The 6,000-nt window shown below is 44.1% G+C and overlaps 1 protein-coding gene across 3 annotated transcripts in view; it reads right to left on the reverse strand.

Annotated features, from left to right (window-relative positions):
• Window positions 1-4,808, reverse strand: part of SPOPL (speckle type BTB/POZ protein like) — a 38,947-nt gene extending 34,139 nt beyond the window's left edge. For 2 of the 3 annotated variants that reach the window (XR_004081212.2, XM_005153754.4), the window contains exon 1: window positions 4,603-4,808. The gene's annotated coding sequence lies outside the window, so the exon portion shown is untranslated. The remainder of the gene's footprint in view (window positions 1-4,602) is intronic. The other variant, XM_031053279.2, reaches the window with a different exon arrangement.
• Window positions 4,809-6,000: the final 1,192 nt, after the last annotated feature.

The raw sequence follows: 6,000 nt of genomic DNA on the forward strand, positions 1-6,000 counted from the left end.
AAGAGCTTCTCCCTACACACAATTACTTTTTCTTTCTATAAAGCAGGCAGTTAAATTACACATCAAATGATAATTCACCTTTGAACTGCTTAAGAAGTCAAGTCACAATATAGTGCAAAGAGCAAATGTCACATAGATAAAGGCAGGCAGAACTAACAGACTGCTCACTACTCCATTGACAAAGTATCGCTAAAGGCTCAGCAGCTGTCTATCCTAAAGCAATCCTACAGCAAGAGTACAATCAAACTACAGCTTCAAATAATGCATATCAACTAAGTGAGCTGGGATCTGAACTTAAAACAGTCTCAAAAAAAAAAAAAAAAAAACCACAAAAAACCCCCACACCACCAAAACCCTCACAGACACACAGGAAGCAATTTGCCATCTTAAAAATGCTCCCAAAATTCACCAGCTTTATTCCATATTTCAGCAATGAAATCAAGGGAGAGCACATTTAGACACTTCTAATACTAAAAAATAATTTAAAAAAAAATAAGATATAAAATGGTTACAAGTACATGCAGCAGCCTCTTTTATAGAGATGAGAACACTAACCCTTCTCTCCTACCTAGCATTCCACATCACATGGAAAAAAAAAAAGTCCACTTTGAAATCATTCAGTCCATCTTTAATCCCTGAATAAGCAGCACGGGAAAGAAAGCAGCTTTTTTCACAAAAGCAACTGTCAAATTCCTGAAGTAACATACTACATTTGTTTTATGTCACCTATTTTGGATGATTCCCACAGAAAGAAAAAGACAAGTAACCAATGAAAAATGGCAAGTGTGATACTTTTCACAAAAAATCAAATGATAACTGGCATATGGGAGATACAAGGCAGCATCAAGGATAAGTAATCTAATTCAGGGAATTTGTACATATGAGGTATCTAGATTATTCCATGCCAATGAGTATCTGACTCAGCCACATATCTCACTTTCCACTACATTTCCTAAATGCTATATGCAAACAACATTGCAAACAGGTATGGTAGCTGTCAAAAGAATTCCTTGTAAAGAAAAAAAAACCCAACCAAATAAAAAAAACCCCAAAACAACAAACCCACAACCCTTTACAGCTGATACAGAACATTTTAAACCAGGTTAACACACCCACATCAGGAAGCTACTAAACTTAGGTAAACTGGAACCAGGAGACTTGAGAGTTTTTCTTGTTTAACCTCAACTCCAACACTGAACTTCTGCTAACGTTTAGCCCCACTAAATAGCTAAAACATTACCAAGATTTGAAACACACAAAACAATGCACACTCTATGACATAGTATACACACCGTTCTAAGAAACCCACTGAACTAGGGTGACCATCTTCTCAGTAACAACTACTAGTCTGCACTGCACTATATAACTACCTCCACCCCTCACACAGTTGCAACAATCTCTTGTAAGTACAAAGCACAAACTGAAGGAGAGACTTCCTACTGTCCATTTGAAGGGACAGTACCAGTGGGAGCCCTTTGGATTTGGGTGGAACGAGAAGTAATTGAAAAAAAGGTGTCATAAGGACAAACTGGAAAGTTTCTCAAGAAATCAAAGCAAAGAAGAAGCCTCCTGTGAATATGCATGCATTTTGCAGAAAGAGGAAAAGGAATCATGAGCTAAGGTATGAAAGCCTCTTGGAAAGCAAATCTCTGGCATGATGGTGCAGGCACCAGACAACCACAGAGGCAAAGTCCTTCTATTTTATCCTAAAAATGCAAGGTTTAGGACATACACAACAAAATACAGAGCCCATGTGCCTACCAAAATGCTCTTCCTCCTCAGACCAGTGATCTCTGCAGAGTTAGGAGATGGCCCCTTCAGCTTCACTATGCTAGTAGACTTCTGAAGCTATGCAATTTACATAAGTTAATATAACATCAGTAAAACAACAGTTGACAGTGTGACAGCCAATGCAACAGAGATGGTTAAGGAAGAGCTAACTGTCAACAAAGTGCTCTGACATTCACAGTGAAGGAAGGCCTAAATAAGGCAGGAAAGGAACAACGCTAACGCTTTTCAACATCTTAATGTTTCAATCCAGGGTGCAGTATTTTGAAGACCACATTATTTTATTATTAAAAGATTAGGTTACTGCTTTTTATGGGTGTAATAATCTCATTTACATGTCCTTACTCTTAACTCTGTTTTGCTAAATACACAGGAAGCAGAAAGGGCAGCATGTTGTAGACTGCTTTTTACAAAGAGACAGAAATACCTACAAGGAGCCTATGAGCCTGTCACAAAAACTGTGAGAGAAAATACCACACAGATCCACTTGTTCTCAGTAGAAAGAAAATCAAAAAACCAAACCAACCAACCAAACTGGGATGGTGTAGCTTTGGCAAGAATGTCCTGGTTTCATTATATCATGACAAACACACACAGAAGCCTACTTCTGAGCATACCCCAGAAGCAGGTGACATTCAATATTTCTATTTGCAATCATTTCTACAAGAGCACAAGATGTAAAGAGAACATAAGGCTGAATTGTGAAGAGACTGTATGAAAGAGTGGGAAAACAACAAATGCAGACAAAAAAAAAACCAAGGAAGGGTAAATAAAAAGATAAGTCAATGAGATCCACATGCAAGTTGTAACTACACTAACTATTGCTGTCCTCAGCTATTTACTTTCCATTTTAACTTCTGCTGCTGGCATCAACTGGTTTCCTTATCTTTCCTGTATATTTGTGTTTGATGCTTTCAAAGGCCCCAAAATTAACAGATAAAAATAACAGAGAAAAAAGGAGGGGGGGACGGGGGGAAGGAAGCTTTCTAATATGTTATTTCAACTGAAAATCCAAGAACAGTAAACTGTACGCATTGACAGCTAAAACTGGTGATTAGGCCAAGAAAAAACTGATGGCTTTTCAAATTTATTTTATATTTGTCTACAGCGTATTGAAGTTTTTAATAGCAACAAGTAGCTCACAACGCCTATGCAAGTTCAGAATGTAATGCTTTATTTTCACTGACAGTTTAAGAGCAGACTGTAAAGTACCAAAGTTAAAAGTTTGCAGAAAGCTGTTTCAAGGCAATGTAACACCAAGGATATTTCTGGATATTTAAAATCTCAGGTTTCCAGAAGAGAGTTAAAAGTAGTTCCTGGTGATGTACCAAAGTCTGCCATGTTTGCAGCTTTATACATAAAAGGCGTATTGTTTAGAAATTATTTTCCCTTTCCTGAGCAAACATCCACTTATGGAGTGGGGAGAAATACTGTGCAGTAGGCACAAACTGGAAATCCCTCATAAACAAAAATTTACGTTTGTGCTAGTCACACATCCCAGAAGACCCAGATAGGGACCCCAGGTAAAGACTTTCAGAAGTGACAGTGACTGCTAAGTGTCTCTCTAAAATGGGCTTTTTACTTCCAGAAATAATAAAGTTTATACTAAAAAAGACCCGAACAAACAAACAAAAATAAACCAACAAAAAAACCCCACAACCCTGAAAAGGGGAACCTTTTCTTTTTTTTTTTTAACAGTTAAACAAATGCCTTGGCCATCATACAAATGGCTCAGCTTCAGCACCACTGTGGTACAAATTCCTCTAACCATATGGGAAATCTATCAAAATAATGCATTCTGCAGAACTGATAAGCATAAGGAATGACCCAGCTTGACTCTCGCAGATTGTTCTCCCCGGCAGGAGGTTAGAAACAATCCTTTTTGTTCAAACACTATTTTTATAACTCTCAACGTCATTTTACAAAACAAGCTAAGGTTACCTTCACAAAGCAAAGCTACATTTTAAAATTAGCTGTTGAATTTAGCACATTGCAATTAAAAAAACGATCGTGAACTCATCAACAGGGATCACGTTGCTTTCTTTGTTATGCTTTCTTCCATTCTCTATGCTCCTTCTCAACTACTTGTGCTCTCAAAAAGCTTTATGATGCAAATTTCAGACTCCCGTGAATTTCGGTAGATGACATCATCAGGTGAAAACCACTATTAGTCAATGCCGTTTCCTGACTACACATAAAATGGTGCAGACAGCACAGATGAATCAAACACGAGCTCTTAAAACATTATTCACTTGCTGCTATAGCGTACCCAAAAGTTTGCCGCTGCCCTAAGAAGGGAGCCAAACCTCCTATTTTATCTGTTTCCCCCCGGATGTGAACTTTCCCAGTACAAACTGCAGCTTAGGATAACAACAAAAGCGTACACAGAAAATAAGATGTTAACAGCCAGTTTCGCACGACGGCCTCCTGCACCGTGCAGCCGAAAGCACTCATGTCAGGGCCTGCAACAGCCCATTACGAAGCGCGTCCTGCCCAAGGTATGGATTACATACGTGGAAGCAACACCAGTCCCCAGCCTCCTCCGTCCCTGCGGCCCGGGCCGAGACAGCTTCGCCACCGCGAAGGCGAGGCGCTGGGGGGTAGCGGGAGCGGTATCCCCAGCCCCTCAGTAATACCCCGGGTCCCCGTCAAGGGAAGGGCCCTACAAGGTCCCTACCCCGGGCAGGGGAACCCGGGCCCGCCCCGCCGGCACGGCGATGGACAGGGGAGAGCGCAACAAAGGCCTGCAACCCGCCAGCCAGCCGCGCTCCTCTCACGTTTCTCCCCACCCGCCCGGCCTGGGCTGGTACGTACCGGAGCGCGGCGCTGACTGGGAGGCTCGGCGGGTCTCATACTGCCGGGACGGGGGAAAAGGTGTGACTGTCACCGGTGCCCGGCGGGAGGCGGATGCGGCGAGGCCGGGCGGTGGCGGAGCCGCATCGCTGCCCGCGACAAGACCCGCTGACACCCCTCCCCCCCCCTCGGCACTTCGCGGCTCCCGTACGGCCCCGCTGCCGCCGCCACCGCTCCTCCTGCCGCCGCCGCCGCACTTCCGGGCAGGGAGGGGTCACGCTGCCGCACGCCGTGCCGCTTCCATCCGGGACTTTCCGCACGGTCCCGCCCTCTGCCCGCGGCGCCTGGGGTGGGGCTTGGGGATGGCCGGTGGGGATGGAGGTTGTGAGGTTGGAGCGGAGGTGGCCTTCCGTCCCTTTGCTGCAGTTCGGGTGCAGCAAAGGGCGGGCGTGTGGGGTCCGGGCGCCTCAGGAAGGGCTTCGGGTGAGGTAGCTCAGGGGTTTCGGTGGCTTCGGGAGTGCTGCCCCGAAGCAAGTGCCCGAGGATCACCCCCACTGACCAACTGGCTTACTCTGCGGGGCGGAGATGGGGCTTCTGAGGACGTCTTTCTTATTTGTTTGTCTGTTTCAAATAGAGTTGACCTGGAAGTGCATCCTTCTACCAGGTATCAGCACCTGACAAGAACCAACACTGTAACTGCTCCCCCACTTACAGTGCTGATGTTGAGTTCTCAGTACCTTACCTGGCGCATAGATCTGCTCTGCGCGCCTTGCTAGCACAGGCGTGGGCTTCGAGCCCTTCACTCCACAGCTCCCTGACTGGGGCCGTTCTGTTCCCTCCCACGTGTGTTCAACACCCATCAGTTTCGAGAGCTGTCAGTCAGATCTCTTTCTTTTAGCCCAGGTGGGATGAATTTCCCTAAATCATTGACGTATCTTCCTAGTTGCTTCTGAAAATAAACGATGTTATAATTGTAAGTTCCATATGCATTACTGCAGATTTCTTTGTGGAGCGTTGGAAATAAGCGTTATGTTTTGTTTTTCTAAGGGCCAGGGCTCTAAGGAAAATACCATCTATAAAGACAATTAAGACTCAGTGACACCCTAATTGCATCCCTTGAGAATGAGCGCTAAGAATACATATACACAGCATTGTGCTGCGTAAAGATACCCAAGCTGCCAAGGTCTCAAAATCAATACAGCTGCATTAGTGAGGCACAGAGCCCTGGATAATTCATCCTGCAAAGCAAAAATACACTGACAGGGCCATTCTGCTTTTGATGTTACTAGTTCAGTCAGAACTATTTCAGGAACCTGTCCAACACTGAGCTGTGTTTTCAGGTGGCTCAGCATTTTTTATTTGTTTGGAGCCTTTTTTAAGCCAGTTCTGGTAGGAAATGTCGTTACAGGCACAACCAGG

This window comes from Melopsittacus undulatus, chromosome 4, assembly GCF_012275295.1.
Source record: "Melopsittacus undulatus isolate bMelUnd1 chromosome 4, bMelUnd1.mat.Z, whole genome shotgun sequence".
Taxonomy (NCBI): domain Eukaryota; kingdom Metazoa; phylum Chordata; class Aves; order Psittaciformes; family Psittaculidae; genus Melopsittacus; species Melopsittacus undulatus.